This window comes from Rhagoletis zephyria, unplaced genomic scaffold (genome assembly GCF_001687245.7).
Source record: "Rhagoletis zephyria isolate East Lansing unplaced genomic scaffold, Rhagoletis_zephyria_1.1 Rzeph_scaffold_00007, whole genome shotgun sequence".
Taxonomy (NCBI): Eukaryota; Metazoa; Arthropoda; class Insecta; order Diptera; family Tephritidae; genus Rhagoletis; species Rhagoletis zephyria.
In genome coordinates, this window is record NW_016157091.1 from 264,296 (window position 1) to 281,644 (window position 17,349).

Below are 17,349 nucleotides of genomic sequence, written 5' to 3' on the forward strand. Positions count from 1 at the left end.
CAACGGCAATCGTAAAATCCGATTTGTGAGTCCAGATACATATGTGCATACTTATGTATGTAATGCATCGCTACTGATTTTTTTTATATATACATACACCTCTAATTTTAGTATTTATTTACAAAACTCAAGGAAATTCAAAGACTATCACTTGCATTTGGTTTTACTCTATACCGATTTGAGCTGTCGCACAGTGTTATCAAAAAAAAAAAGTTATTAATGAAATTTCGTTTCTATTGAAATCAAGTTATATGGCTGCGTATGTATGTACATACATATGTACATATTCCGAAATTTTTTTTATTTGTATAGGCTCTTAAGAAAAACTAAAAATCCCTATAAAATTACGCACAATAAATGGAAAATAAATTTGGTTCTATAAAAAATTTCTTAAATCAATATGCAGCTCTTAAGAAAAATATGCTCGTCCATCTCGTCGCTACCATGTCAAACTAGCGAATGTGAAAATCGGCACTTTTCAGGAAAGCAAAGAAACTTTTGTAAAAAGTATTGTTGTCATTAGACAAAAGTGTGGGATTCCGACTTTGTTAAAGCCTGTAACCACTGCTTCCATTAAGACTAGAAATTTGACGATTTGCCAACTTACGTATCATTCTAAACGGTATCGTAAATCAAAAAGCAGTTTTGCACATTCGATAGTTTGACATGGTAGCGACGATATACTTATGTCTTCAAGAAAATTTACAGCAACCGCAAAGTAATTTTCTAGCATCAGAAATAATGAAAAATATTTCTCGTGATATTTCTTGAGAACTGCAATGATATCTATATATTTTTTATGATGGTCCACGAAAATAAATTTTTTGATATTTGTTTTTTTGATAACAAATAAACGACTTTTTCTGATATTTTTTTTTTATAAATAACGAAACGAATTTTTTTATTTGCCGTTCAATTAAATTAGCCTAAACCTTTTCCCTTTATAGCAACATTTCATGGGATCGCAAACAATATTTTAACATTTAATTAGCCATAGATGTAGTTGAAGATGCCCTTTTCATAGAAACTTAATAAAAATATATACATTTTGAAGATAAACTGGTTATTTTTTAATTCGAATTCAAACCTTACTTAATCTTTAATTGAACGGTACAGATATATGTATTCGATATAAAAAATTGCCAAAAATCAACGGCAGTTGAGCACCATGTACTCAGTTTCGCATTATAGAGGTTGTATATTTCTATAGAACGTCTGCTAATCATGTGAAAACATAAAACTACTTGAAGAATTGTTTTTGAATGTGTACAAGTAGCTCATTTCAAGTTATAGTTGGAATAATATCGTGTTGATCTAAAAAAAAAATCAATGCGATTTGGCTAGAAAAATAAGTAAATTCTGTTCTTAAGTGAGTATATATGAGGATGAATTTTCGCTGCGCTTGAATCACCGTAATTAAGTTTATAAAAATTAACGAGGAAAAATAAAGTGTGTCCATTGAAACATAATTTACACTAAAGAAACTGCAAAAAAAAAAAAATATTGAAACAAAGCAACTTGTTACAGTACGCAGTGACGCAAGAATTAAAAATAAAAAATAAAACAAAAATAGTGACAGATTCAATATGACAACGCTATCTAAAAAATCTATGATGGTGACAGAAAGTGAGAATCAACAAGGGCCTACCTACGCTCTGAATGTTTCGAAATATGGAATCAACAAATATTTATCAACACAAATAATCGGCCGAAGCGTAGATAATACTAAGATATCGAAGCGCTCAACCAATGGACAACGCCGAATTACTGCAAATATCACGCGTAAAGTGACTATATTAAATCGCACCGCTTTAGATGCTCGAGCACTTCCAGAAGAACTTTATTTAAATTATAAACATGTAAAGGTAAGGGTAAAATATGTTACAATTTCAAAAATATCAGTCGGGGGCATGATTCAATAATACAAGGTTGTGTAATTTGTGACAGCTAAAATTTGACACTCCTTTATCTAGATTTGTATTTTGGAAGTAGGAGAAAGGGGAAGAATGTGATCGCCTTTTGCGAAAACGGTAGTAGAAAGGTACTACAAAAAGTAAGCAAAGTACTATACAATTAGAAGTAAAGGTGTATTATTAATTCTATGCGAATTTGCAATATATTTGGTGTTATAATGGAAATACTAAACAATACATAAATATGTGCATTTTTTATTTAAGTTATTCATCATTTCCTGGAACCGACCGTTCATCTATGCAAAAACGAAAACTGCAGATCAATAGAACTTTTTATGCTCATTTCAACTATGTCAAAATTATTTGGCGCAAGTCAAAAAATCAAGACGTTCTAGAAGGTTAAAGTTCAGTTTTTAAATTTTTTAAATATTTATATCTTACGAACTGTAGGTATAACGGATAAAAAAAAACTAATGACGCCACCATAAAGATAATTAATTTGTCTTTCAGCTGGTGTACATAATTTATAGCTTCTTGTATTTTTAAACCAAAACCACTAAAAAACGAAAAAAAATGTTATTTTTTCATGAAATAACCTTTTTAAAAAAAAAACTGCATAATTAATGGTAAAGAAATTAATATTATTTAGAAAGTACAAGTTATTACCTTTAATTCGATATTACATATTTTGTCACTATCTACTTTTGGGTTTCAACAATTTAGTGATAATAAAAAATACAAATAAATAAAGCAAATAAACCTCTTATAACTTCTTTCTTTATTACCTGCGCCGAATAAATTTGGTATCGTTCAAATCAGCGTAAAAAGTTCTATCAATCGGTATTTTTGGTTATTTTATAGCTAAACGGTCGCTATTCTACACTTGTTCTAGAAAATTACGCAAACGAAGGTGATTGATGCTCACTAATATTTAGTATGAAGAATTTTTGGTTTTACTACTAATATCATTAGAAACTGTAGAGTAAGCAACATTCTGCACAAGTAAAGGAGCCGATTTTATGTGTGGAAGCGAGAAGACTAATTTATTACAAAACCTTACTATTATTGAATCATGAGTCGGGGGTATAACATTCGGTCCTTTAAGAATACACACACATTTCAGAAACGTTTTTTAATGTAAAATTTTAGGCTAGGAAAAGTGTATTGCTACCGAGTTTAGTAAAAGTAAACTACAAGTGCATGTTTCGGGCCATTATCGTTTCGATTCCAGTAAAAAACACATATTTTCAAAAAATTCCAAATAGAGCCTTCTGCATTTTTCACAAAAATATTTTTTAATCCGTGAAATTAAATTTTATCTTTTAAGTTGTATTTAAATAAAATATCGACAAGCATTAAGTTTGGGGACAAATACATTTCGATATCCACGCATAGAGATTGAGGTTATTTTAGGAGTGTTTAACCAAAAGATGATATTTAAATTTATGGTAATTTTTTATAGTTTTTTATGTTAATATTATCTTCAAGCGGAGCTGCAGTTAAAAGAACCATCTATCATCTTTCAAAACATTCTGCATATACATATTAAAAAAAAAAGATGAAACTTTGTTTACCGGATAGAACTGTGATGGAAAGATAGATAACATCGCACATAGGGGTAGTTGAATGATTTAGGCGGCCATAAACCAACTTGACAAAATTTTGAAGAAGTCTTAAAAAATGTGTCATACTCGATAGAGAAAATTCCAAATAACATTTCCCAGTCCCCCTCCATTTTCTAACTGGCACAGCAAACGCTCACCGTTGGCCGGAAACAGAATATTCTAACGCTGCTTATAAATAAATTTTCGCTCTCTAGAAATATCGTGACGGTTTTAAGTTAATATTTTGATTTCTGCGCTGTATTCTTAAAAAGTAGTGATGGATTCGCACACAGGAGGTAATAATGCTTTTAAGTGTTAAATTTTTTAATCATTTTGTTAAGCAAAAGTTCAGTTCAAATGTAACGAAAATAGCGGGTTTGAACGAGAATTTTTTGATAAAATTTTTGTTGAATATTAACGAATTTGCTGTATGCCCAGGAGAGATCGCGTTATTATTCTTTGTTCAGTTGAAAGCTTAGAAATTTGGCTAATGCAGTGGGAAAAGATTGCCCACAGAAGATGACAGATAAGTGGTATTTCTTTACTTAGAAAATGCATTAAAGAAAAATCTAAAAACGCAACTAGTATACAGTAACGCTACTGTCTATTTTAACACTAAAAAATAACTAGAATATGTTTCCATTTAATAAACAAAAAAAAAATAGTTTTCGAGATATAAGCAAACGCCATGTTTTCCAGGACCTTTCGGTCCTGTTGCTAGAAATATGCGGGAATGTCAGGCGAACGAAACTTTGTTATGTATTTTGGTATAAACATTTGTTTTCCTTTACATTAGTGGTATATAAGTGATGACCTGGGACCTAAACCTATAAAAAAGGCAAACTAAAATAAGGAAATAGGCTGGAAAAGGCAAAATAAAATAGCGAAAAAGGCAGGAAAAGGCACTAGGTATTGCAAAAAGGGCAAAAAAAGGCAAAACAAAATAGCGAAAAAGGCAGGAAAAGGCACTAGGTATTGCAAAAAAAGCAAAATAAGGCACTAAAATAAGAAAGAAAATACGAAGAAATCAAAAAATACATTTATTTTAGAAATGTTTATATTACAAGTAAAAAGAGAAAAACTATGAACTAGTTTCATTATATGAAAAATTTGTACTTTGAATCTTTGACTATTTTATCCTTTCGAGTTTCTAAGTCATAAAACTTTAATCTGAATAGTTGTAGTAACATTGAACCACAAGATGCATTTCGAAGTTTTCTGGCAGCATTTTCATTCGATTTTCGCGAAGAAAACCCTTGAATGTACTAAATGTGCGCTCGACGTAAGTTGATACAAGTGGAACCCAATTTAAATATGGAACGTTTGAAACGTTCATATTATTAGGAATAAGGGCGTTTTCCTCGCCCTTTACAATTTTACCCACACCTCTTATTGTCTCTAAGCCTACGTTAGCTGAGAACACGGCTTTAAATTTTTCCAACACCAATTTGGCAAGAGGTCCCTGCGCATCTATAAGCCGCATGGGCAATGTGTATATTTTTTAATCTTAAAAAAAAATTGTAAATACTATAATCACTTTTTTAAAGGTAGAAAAGGCAAAAAAAGGCAAATATCTTAAAAAAGGCAAAAAAAGGCAACATCAAATGTGTATATATGGAATCAGGGAAAGCTAAACCGTGGACACTCTTAATCGAATATACTCTATCTTTTTAGCAGAAAAAAGGCAATTTCCATAAAATCCTTTCCCTGGTGATGACTAAAGAAATAGTTTTGTGTATACAAGCGTTTAAATTTAGATAAATGTCAATTTAGAGAAATCTACGATATTTTAGTAAATATTGTATCCAAATTGTTGTAAATTGGTATGCGAATTAAAATTTTGGAACAAAATAGGATTATTATAAAATTTTTGGAAAATGGGAGTGGCCCCGCCCATTTATGATGAAATGCTGTATTTCAGTATCCACTTCACCAATCCACACCAAACTCAGTATGAGCCTTACTCAGGCTATATCTAACATATCTGCTAAAAATCCTTGAAATCGGGCGATAACCACTCCCACTTCCCATATAACGTTAATTTACAGGAAATCGAAAATTGCTATAAATCAGTAACTACTACAGAACACTCTGTAATAGACAATTGCGTCCGGCGCAGAGGGGTTGATCAAACCACATGTTGCTGGATAGCTAACGTCTTTAAATCCAGAATTATTACATCCACTCTAGGACAGAAAGGGGTCAGTTTATTAGGTACGAAAGGTTGCCCGCAGGGGGGAGTGATCTCCCCTCTGCTATGGTCCATCGTAGTGGATGAACTACTCTGCCTTCTTAGTGAAAAAAGCTTCGACGTTCAGGGCTATGCGGATGACATTGTCATCCTAATCAGGGGTAGGTTCGAAGATACCATCTCTAACCTCCTACAGAATTCTCTGAACGTAGCCGCCAATTGGTGTATTAAAAATGGGTTAAACGTTAACCCAAAGAAGACTAGCATAGTCATTTTCTCCAGGAAAAGGAAAAGGGACAAATTAGTAGAATCATTCCTTCAAGGTAAAAGATACACTTCTCCAAGGAAGTCAAATATCTAGGAGTCATCCTTGATGACCAGCTCTCATGGAATCCACATCTAGATAAAACTATTCAAAAGACCAGGGCCTCTATCTGGACCTGCCGGAAACTTATGGGATGGAAATGGGGCATCATACCTAAACTGGCCTTACCTATTCTGCACCCGTCTGGTGGAAGAAGGTGGAAGTGAAGTCCACGCAGGCCAAGCTCAGCAAACTACAGAGACTGGCCTGCGTGGGTATAACTGGCGCGATGAGAACAACACCAACGGCGGCTCACGAGGTGCTTCTTGACCTGCCTCCCCTACACATTGCGATCAAGAAAGAGGCTCTGCTGTTTACAGCAAGGCTTATCTCAGGGGACAGTGTAGAGGACAATAAGTATGTACACCCTTCCATTCTCAGGGTTATAGAACAAGAAGATGGATTGCGCATAAGTTTTGTGGACCTGTGCCTACCGAGGTTTAACTTCTCACATAACTTCAAGGTCTTTTTCCCTGACAGAAATAACTGGTATACTGACGGCTCAAAGACTAACCACGCCGTCGGAGCAGGAGTCTACGGTATACAACCCAGACTGCTCCTTTTCACCAATATGGGGCAGGGTAACTCTGTCTTTCAGGCCGAGGTTCACGCCATTGAACTTTGTCTGAGGCAGTATGTAGAAAGTGCACGAGGTCACATCAAAGCTGGTGCGGGATTGTCTTCAACTTTTAATACTGATCGCCTCAAGGAACCGGGTATACCTCATATGGGTACCGGGACACAGTGGAGTCATGGGCAATGAAGTGGCAGGTATTCTCGTCAGAAAAGGGGCTGCACAGGGATTCATAGGCCCAGGACCCTTTACCAGTCTGCCATGGAGCTCCGTTAGCTACTATATCTGGATAAAGAACGAAGCGCAACATTACTGGACCAATACGGAAGGTAACAGACAGCCAAAGGACCTCGCGAGGTTTCTTAACAGTTCGTGGATCCAAAAATGACCTGTAGTTGAATAGAGGTTTGTTACAATAGATCGTTTCGGTCGCGGTAACTAGGTGACCTGCTCCCTCCTCTAAATCTAATCTAATATATCTACTCTAAACAGTTATGTGTATCAAAATTGATATGTAATAAAGTTATACTACCTTGCATCTTATGTACTGTTGATGCCCATGATAGCAGCATTCTCCTTTTAGTGGTTCCGTAACTTAACTTTGCCGGAAACTGTATTGACTTTTTCTGTACTACAAGTTTGTCTTCATTTCCAAATTTTACACGTATTGATGGTATATCTTCTGCATACATTTGATCTCGTCTAAAGTTTGGCCAGATAATTTCAGCGCTGAATCCTATTGGATACATCAATATTGGATCATAGCATTATGTTAGCTCCTTCAAATATTTCCAATTCTTTAGGTAAGCCTCCTGTCTTATTGAAGCCGCTAGGCATGATTTGGGGTTTCAATAGGTTTTAGTTTAAGTAGGTAATACAAATATTTGTGTGTATTCTAAATTTTAACCAAATCGGATCATAAATACGGGTTTTCCAAATATCTCGACTCCTACGCTACCACTGACAAGATTTTTGTGGAGTTATTTCTTTTTATATAAGTAATATACATTCTAAATATGTACCAAATCACATTAAAAGTTTCATCTTTTAAATTCGACCTTATTTTATAGCACAATCAGGAAGTTTTGATTTTGGTGATTATGCATACTTTCGTAGGTGTGTGCTCAAAATCGCTATACATATATGTTGGGTATTTTTCAGAAGAAAATATACCATAATAAGAGCTACTGTAGTGTTTTATCCGATCTGAAACAATACCCGCTCGCTGTAATCCCAAAACTAGCTAAAACACCAGTGATTCTGGATTATTCAAATTTAACTAAGTCTTCCTGTTTTTCCCAGTGATCGGACTTAATAAAAATTTTGTGTGTTAGATTCTGAAAAAATATGTGATAGATTTAGAAAAAATGTGGTAGATCTCAGGTTTCGGATCAAACTTTTTACATAAATTAAAAAAAAATCTGCAAGGTTTCGCCTAAACTGAAAACTTTTTAACTTGAATCTCTGGAAAAAACTTTTAACTTGGGTTTCCCCGATTTTGGCAATCAAGTAAAAGTAAACAACGCCTTAAAAACTTTAGATGCACTGTAATGTGCTAATACTTTCACAAAAATCGCAGATTTTTTACATTTTCTTTATTAGTTCTATATTTTGCAATTTAAAACAATAAAATCACGTTTCCGGACCAAAAATTTAATATTCAGAAATTGAGAAAATTTACTGTTTGACAGTTTCTTTTCTCCTCCCATTCGGCTTTGTTTACTTTTACTTGAAAAATGTTATCCCCGCCGGGAATGCTAAATCTTGTATACTATCATTCTTGTTATTAGGGACACGAATTTCGATACGATATGATACCATATCGATATTTTTGCCATTCGATACCGATACTTTTCACTCGATAGTTTTCAAACGATATTTTTTGGAATCGAGAACCCTTGTATCGTATCAAACCGTAAAACAAAGTTAATGTGAATAATGATACATTTGTATGACAAAAAGTTAAAAAAAATAATATGAAAACGTCAAAATTTAAAACTCTGGGAATTGGACAAGACTATTTGTGTAATACTTTTTGTAGTAATATTTGAAATATTTAAAGTTAGGCCCCTATTATGAGTTGCATTCGATCTTCGACTGTGGTCGAAAGTGCTGATCGAACGAATTTTCATTTGGTATTATGGCGCTCATTCGATGAAGAAGCGCTATTGTGAATTTCGCTCGTTTAGGTTGCTCACAATAGTATATTTTTCACATCTGAGAAGCTTTCTTTACAAATCGAGCAAACTAAATAGTGTGCTTATACATATTTATGTAAATTTGTGCAAATAAAAACGAAATAAAAAAGAAAGCGAGTTTAAAAAAACGTGGTAAAAATGAGTACAACGGAGTTCTGGTTGAAGTTGTATTAATTAGTTTTTAAATTTTAATCCTTATTTACATTTGCCAGCAGTGTAAACTTTGAGAGAAAAGTTCATTTGGCACGCAGGTCTTCGTCAGTTAATGTATTCCATATCTTCTGTAACCATAGGCACATTTTCTCCATTTTGGGTCTCTTATACTCCCCCTTTTGTCCAACATAAGGCCTCATACTCATAAATCGAATAGACCCGAAACTGGTGACTAGGACGGCCATTCATTCGACCAACCTTATACAGTTTTTTTAATTTTTGTATTTTTTTTATACAAAGCCTAAGAAAAAATACACTTGAAAAATACTTGCGTGCCAAATGAACTTTTCTCTCAAAGTTTAAACTGCTGGCAAATGTAAATAAGGATTAAAATTTAATAACTAATTAATACAACTAAAGTAAAATCTGTGGAGAATTAACAACAAACTACTTTTTTCGCAAAATCTATAAAGGACCCTTTTATTTCTCAAAAAAACCGAGGTAAGAGTTATTCGTCGCCACGCTGTATTTAAAATATATTAAAACTATAAACAGCTCTATGAATTTGTTCTCAGAGATCGTGCCAACAGAGTATTGGGATTTTCTTTCACAAGTAAAGCCAGCCTTTCGAGCTTGTGTTCAGTATTCACGACGTTAGAACGGCATGAAATTAATAAAAAATGTTCCAAATTAGTGTCTAGCCGCCAAAAAGTATGCAAACAAATGCAAAATCATAAATTTTTCACAATTTTCTAACACTTCGCTACACCAACGAAAGCAAAATTCCGTTCGACAGAAAATTCGATACTCAACGAAAATTTCGACACGCTTGCATAGTTCATAATACAAATTTCGCTGGCTATCGAAGATCGAAAATCGAATGCAACTCATAATAAGGGCCTTAATTTTCCAAATTCCAAAATGTAAAAATCTGCTTTTTTATCAGCCGAAGTATCTGAGGTGACGTTACCTTACTTAAATTTCTATTGAAAGCTTTGTAGTTAATTTTGTTTTTAAACAAATTTTTAACACAAAGAAAACATGAATTTTAGCCTTAGGCTTTCTTGCAAATCTATGTCGTGCTATAACCTTGCTTACTTTGGAATTTATATTTATGCAATATGGAAATATTTTGCGCTTTAAAGCGCGGAATGTGGGGTGCCTTCAGTGATGTACTTATTAAAGTGCAAAGTGTTAATTCTATAATAGAAAACGAGACCAATATTCAGATTTATTTTTTTGAATTTTCTATCGATATTTGGAACATCGAGTCGTTCTATTACGATATTAATTGTTTCCCGATATTTTTTCAGCGATACTTTAAATGAGTACGATATCAATACTTTCAGTTCGATATCGTGTATCTACTTGTTATCACATAGTGTTTAGTGTTTTTACCCTTAAAATTAAAAACAAATAAATAAATAAAATCATGTGGAGCTAATGTATAACTACATACTCAAAAATGAGAATATGTGGCAGATTTCAGACCTTGTGTGGTAGATGTGGTGGATGCTCCAAAAAGTGGTAGATCTACCACAATGTGGTAGAAGTCCGATCACTGGTTTTTTCGCGTAACTTTTTTAGCGTTCGATATTAGAAAATGGCGCTAAAGTAATATATTCCATATAACATAATATACATGCATTTCTTTTTGCCTTTTTTTTTTAATATTTACCTTTTTTGCCTTTTCCACTTTAAAGGCCAGTATGCAGCTCTCAAGAAAACGGTCAAGAAAAAATTGCCATTATTTCGTGTGTATGTCCAAGGAATTTTTACATCTGATAATTCACAGCCCACGATGCATTCTATCATTCTTGTTCACAGCCTGTTGCCTCACTCTTTCCTCAAGAAATAATGGAACGAGCATATATTTCTGTTGCGAACATGGACTGCCTCTTTTTTCACAAAAAACTTTAGAAAACCAAATTAGAAGCCGTAGCAAATTTTTAAGAACTGCGTACTACTTTAAGGAAGTTTGACACAAGAAATTTTCTTAGCCATTTCTTGTACGCCATTTTATATGGAGTTTTTGCTTTTCTTGAGAGCTGCATACTGGCCTTTAATTGTAAAGGGCAAGGAAATAGCCCGTAATCCTCATAACACAGATGAAAGTTTTAATCGTTCCATATTTAAATTGGGCGCCACTTGTATCAACTAGTACCTTTAGTACATTCAAGGGTTTTCTTCGCGAAAGTCGAATAAAAATGCTGCCAGAAAACTTCAAAATGCATCTTGTGGTTCAATGTTATTACAACTACAGAGACTTAAGTTTTGTGAGTAAAAAAATCGAAAGGAGAAAATAGTCAAAGATTCAAAGTAAAAATGTTTCATATAATGAAACTAGTTCATAGTTTTTCTCTTTTTACTTGCAAAATAAATGTATTTTTTGATTATTTTTCGGTTTTTGTCTTTTTAGTACCTTCTTTTGCCTTTTTTGCGACTTCTAGTGCCTTTTCTGCCTATTTCGCTATTTTATTTTGCCTTTTCTAGCCTCCTTCCCTTCAGGAAGGCCCTACAAAACAGGAAAGAGGAAGGAGTGCTGAGTAAAAGGTCTCTGGACTCTCAGCAAGGCCTTTCGGAAGTGCTTTTAATACATGAAATTACCTACCTATGTATATTTAATACAGCCATGCTCGACGAATATTTTGGTGAGCACGTCACAAATCGCATTCGCCTTTTTATTTATTTTTTTTGTAGTCCCGCCAATCCCGCGGATCCGGCATGTGTAATCCCTCATTTCTGATCCCGCAAAAATGGCGCGGGATCCCGTATTTGCAGGATTGGATTCCCTAGTCACAATATTCACATATTGCTCTTCTACCTACAATTTCAATATATTGAGTAATCTAAACGACACACTGTTCCTGAATTAGTTAAAAGTTCTCTAAAACGTACGACGAAAATTGAAAAAAGTAACTTTGTTCTTTATCACCTCCGTAACAAAAATCCATTTTCACTGAATTCAGGGTTTTTTCGAAATATTGACATTCAAAAATTGTAAAATTATAAAAATTTCATAAAAAAATTTTGTTTTCATATTTTATCTTAATTCGTTGGAGATAATTAAGATAACGGGTTTAAGTTACTATCTATACGAAATCCCGTCCTTTCCGCTGTAGATACTAAAAAAGAGACTGAACAGCCCTTGGCTCGTTAACAGATACATATGTACATATGTATGTAGTTATTTTTGCTGAAAAATCGTGAGTAGGGTTTTTCTTGGTTTGATTTATTATACCCGAGCGCACTTGTGCACAAGGGTATTATAACTTTGTTCATATAACGGTTGTTTTCAACAGTCAAAACGAATTGAGATAGATATAGACAAATGTATACATAAATGATCAGCATGAAACGAGAAATCGATTAAGCGGTGACTGTCTGTCCGTCCGTCTGTGCACACGATAACTCCAGTAAAAATTGATATATCTTAACCAAAATGGTATGTGTACTTCGTTCGGGCGTAGGACGGATGGTATTGAAAATGGGTAAAAATACTTTGCAGATTTTACTTAATTTTTGTAAACAGGATCATTCTTGGATTTAAATGGAGTTTGCTAAAACATAAGCCATATTTCATGTAAAACATAGAGAATATTAACCAAAACGAGCCGTACGCTCAATTTTGGGAGTAACAGTATGTATATCGGTAAGCGTTCTACCAATTTGTACCAAACACGGCACGGTTATTGTGCTTGCCTCATAATAGCAAATAGCAAAACGTTGAAAATTATTGAAATCGGACAAAATTACGGCCACTTTTCATATAACGGTAAATTTCAGAAATGCTTGAAACTCCGATATTTAAGGACGCTAATTTACTTAAAATTGATTTTAACAACAATCCCTTGAAAATAAGTAACATTATATGACTATATAAGTTTATCTCATTTTGTCTAACTGAATGTTCTCTTGAAGGTATCTAAAATAGGGGTAAAACCACCCCAGCTTATCATGTAGCGGTAAATTTCGGAAAGGTGAAAAACATGTATTTAATACTTGCGCTGGGTATTTAATGTTCGGCTCCGCCCGAACTTTGACTTTCTTACTTGTTTTTAATAAATATTGTTAGCGCTTCAATACGTTCTGGTTTTTTGACAGTAATTGTGTAATACAGTGCGGGATTGAAAGTGCGTGTGTGCAAGTTGTGCTTTATTTACATATATACTATACAACATGTATTACTTAAGTCGTGAAAAAATAGACAAAAGTTATGTGCACCATGTGAACCCAAATGGTGTTGGGAAAGAAGAAAGTAGAATTTTTTCAACTGTCTGAAAAATATGTCGATCTCAATAAAAAGGATAGCAAAGAAAAATTGTCTACATCTTTAAGAGTTTCCTTTAAGTATATGTAGTATTTACTTGTCGAATAACTCTAACCGAATTAGAGAAAAAGGTTGTAAAGAAACCTTTACCAGTAATGCCTAACTATCTAGATATGTATGTATCTACAAAAAGAAACAAGAACCTCCAGTAACAGTAGAAATTTTGGTTGTTCAACAGCAAGATTTTCTGGATACCCAAAATTTGACACAGATAGGTATTTCGAATAAAATAGATAAGCGCAATGGAATTTACGGTTGTAAGTCAAAGGTTACTTATCATCCAGAAATTAAAAAAAGACAACTGAACGGAAGGAAACTATAAAACTATTTGCGAACTGTTCCCAAGGACTGCATAAAGGAAAACGTCATAACTGCTAAGGAAATTGCTTATACCATTTTCAAAGAAGATTTCAATATGTTAGGGAGCCCAACAAATAAGACCGGTGATTTGATTTTATATACTAAAGTCGTGGTAAGGGGTTTTTTGTTAGTAACCAGTATAAAACACAGATACGTTCTACTGCCCAAGGTTTAAACAATTTTCAAATAAACTGGGGGTCAACAGGAAACCACATGCGAATACTAATCAACTTGATACTATCTACATCCCCTTATTTGGCACTGTAACCGCTTAAGGGATTTTGGCCGAGGTCAAGAAAGCACACCAGTCGGTTCTCTTCTGTGCCAACTGACGCCAATTGGAAATGTCAAGTGAAGCCAAGTCCTTTTCCACTTGGTCTTCCCATCGCAGTCGGGGTCTCACTCTTCTTTTGCTACCACCAGCGGGTTTCGAGCTGAATACCTTCAGATCTGAAGCATCGGAGTCCATTCGGACGAAATGGCCAAGCCAGCGGAGCCGCTGTATTTAATTCACTGCACTATGTCTATGTCGTTGTAAAGCCCATACTGCTCATCATTCCATCGTCTGCGGTAGTCGCCGTCGCCACCGCGTAAAGGCTCGTAAATCTTCCGCAAAATCTTTCTCTCGAATACTCCCAAGAGCCGCCTCATTGGTTGTTGTCATTGTCTATGCTTCTGAGCCATATACCAACACGGGCATGATAAATGAATTATAGAGTGCGGTTTTCGTACGTCGAGAGCACTTTACTCTTTGATTCACTACTCAGTCCAAAGTATCACTAGTTGGCAAAAGGGATTCTGCGTTGAATTTCGATACTGACATTATTATCGGTGTTAATGCTGGTTCCCAAGTAAACGAAATTCTCCAGTTTCTTGAAATTACAACCATCTCATGACAGGAGATGCTTCGTCCTGTCCTCGTTCACCACCACACCCAATCGCTTTGCCTCTTTATTAAATTTGGAAAAGGCAGAACAGACTTCGCGGAGAATGTTCCCTCCATAATTTAAGTACGTTCCGGAGATCAGTCACAATTGTTGTTCTTACAAGAGTTCGCCCTGGTCTTAAAACCTTTCGTAAGTCTCCTACTGTTGCCTCACTTGGTTCATCTACGACATCTTCGTCAGTGTAAATTCTTATATTTGCTACTTTATTGTAGAGCATTTCTACAGCAGATTTATAGATTCGTTTATGAAGCCAAATTTTTTAAAGCGTGGGTCTAACACTGTTGCCTGCGCTATAAAAATGTTGTTTTCTAAGTCGATGAACCTGGCACTAAGCCCACCTAGTAAATTGTTGACCAATTTGTGCACTATTTGAATTAATTCACGGCTCTGCAATGAATTTAAATGCTTCGTTAGCTGCTTTACATACAAAATAATTGAAGACGAACTGACATGCTTCTGAGTACTTATAAGATTAGTAATTATTTGAAACATTTCCATTACTTGCATTGTTTGTTCAATTATTAACCACTCCTCATTTTCTAAAATTTCGACATTAGCTAATACTTCGTCTGCGACCCGCACAGAAGATTTTATCAGAGCTAACGATGAGATCAATGCAGTTCTTAAAAGTAAAAAGCGTTTAAGCATATCGTATGTAGAATTCCATCGAGTTGGATGGAACGTCATTTATTATTTTCAAAATCGGCATCTGCATCCCTTCCAACACTCGTTTAAGTTCCTCATTTGCATAATTACTCTTAGTAAAAAGCCTAACAATTTGTTTTACCTTTTTTAAAACAACTTCTACTTCTTTCAATGCCGATTGCGCAACCAAAACGAGTGTATGGGCAAAACACCCCCAATGCCTCCATCCACCACCACGTACAGCCGCCTTCATGTTGGCCGCGTTGTCTGTAACAATGACCGCAACTTTATTATCTATTTGCCATTCCTTCAACACATCTTGCAGCATTTTCGTTAGGTCGACAGCCGTATGTCGCTCTGTGTACGATGCACAAGCTAGCAAATCTGATGCGAGAAATGTTGAATTATCTCCCTCAACAATGTAATGTGCGGTTACACTAAAATAGTTATCCTGGGCTCGCGACGTCCATCCATCAACTGTCAAGCAAACAGCAAATGCTCTCGCCAAGCGTTCTTTTACGACAGCCACTGCTGAACTATAAGCATTTGTTAATAAAGTTGAAGAAACTGTTTTCCTTGTCGGCAACATGTAGTTGGCATTTAGTAGATGAACCAGTGTTTTAAATTCCTTTTCCTCTACTATAGTGAATGGATGGTATTCTTTGACAATCATTTTCAAGATCTGCCTATCGATCTCCTCTTTCTTCTTTAAGGGAAGTGGTTTAGTGAAAAAATTTGTTATTTTTATGGTTGACAAATTGTCAGAGTTTCGCGTGGAAGGCAAACTTGAAATTAATGACGTATCATTATTAGCTTCAGCTGGGTCAACAGGTTGCTGCCTTGAAATTGTTTGGGTTGGATGCCTCCTCTTCATATGCCTTATAAGACTACATGTTGATTTATTTGCAACCGAAAGTTGCTGCGCACAGATTAGACATTTTACTTTTTGCTCCTTTTCTTTCGAAAAGTTGAGCCACACATCGCTGAACTTTTTAGCCATAATCCTAAAAACGTATAAGGATGTTCGTGTAGTAAATAGTTTGAAACAATTGCTAGTAATTATAACGGTTTGGTGTTAATGTAACCAAGAAACTTGTAAAGTAGGGGAAATTGAGAGAGCAAAATGACATTTTATTTTGTGAGGAGGTTCCAAGGTTTGGCAAGTTCCTAATTGCATGTTTCCTTATATTAATGGGAAATGTATACACAATGTACAGGGTTACAGGAAATGAAGAAAAATATTTCAACCTTTTTGAAAAGTTAGAAAAATGTACCAGGTTGTAAACTGATTTTCAGAACAATCCGAACCATTCAACTTACATTTGAACGTATGAAACCCGGCTTGACTTACATGAACATAAGTTACACATTTATCCTTTTAGTTGAATAAAAATCGGGCATAAAATTGGCCAAAAAAGGGGGAGGTGTTCTTTAACACAAGCCGTGTAAATCCAAGCTTCAAAATTTGTGCAATAATAAAAAAAAAATCAGCAAACATTCGTACAAATTTCGAGCTTTTTTAAAAATTCTAAAAATCAATCGTAGTTTTTAGCCATTTGAAACTTGTTTATCATTCTACTAGAATTCAATGGGCTACAAATTTGCATTCTCAGAATCTAATTAAACAACTCGAAATTTTTACCAAAATTTGTTGATTTTTTTTTTTTTAATTGCATAAATTTTTAAGGCCGTTGCACTCGATTGGTACGTTTGTACAGATTAGTACATTCTTATATTGTGCTATTGGTACAAAATAAAAAAATTGGAAAATGTTTTTTATGGTCAAAAGATTGGTACAAAACAGCGATGTTCTATTGAAAAATGTTAACAAATTAATTTTCGTGATTGGGGTGAAGAAAAATATTTGGGTATTCACACAATAGGGATACGATTTGCACCAAATTTTGACAAATACCCAATCGTGTGACACTGCCTTTAAACTTGTATTTATACGGATGTTGTTAAAGAATGAACTATAAAAAACTAACCAAATTAAATAACAAAAATATTTCAAAACTTTTAAAAATTTGGTGCGGCTATAATTTTTTCGACTACTGTACATTAGACTGC

At 34.4% G+C, this 17,349-nt stretch overlaps 1 protein-coding gene across 14 annotated transcripts in view; it reads left to right on the plus strand.

Moving 5' to 3' along the window:
* Positions 1-17,349, plus strand: part of shot (dystonin-like protein short stop) — an 852,754-nt gene that overhangs the window by 244,255 nt on the left and 591,150 nt on the right. Inside the window, exons 1-2 of one of the 14 annotated variants that reach the window (XM_017608453.1) lie at positions 106-110; positions 15,605-15,611. The exons of the other annotated variants lie outside the window; for them this stretch is intronic. The gene's annotated coding sequence lies outside the window, so the exon portion shown is untranslated. Of the gene's footprint in view, positions 1-105; positions 111-15,604; positions 15,612-17,349 lie in introns of those variants that run through there. 14 annotated transcript variants of the gene reach the window in all.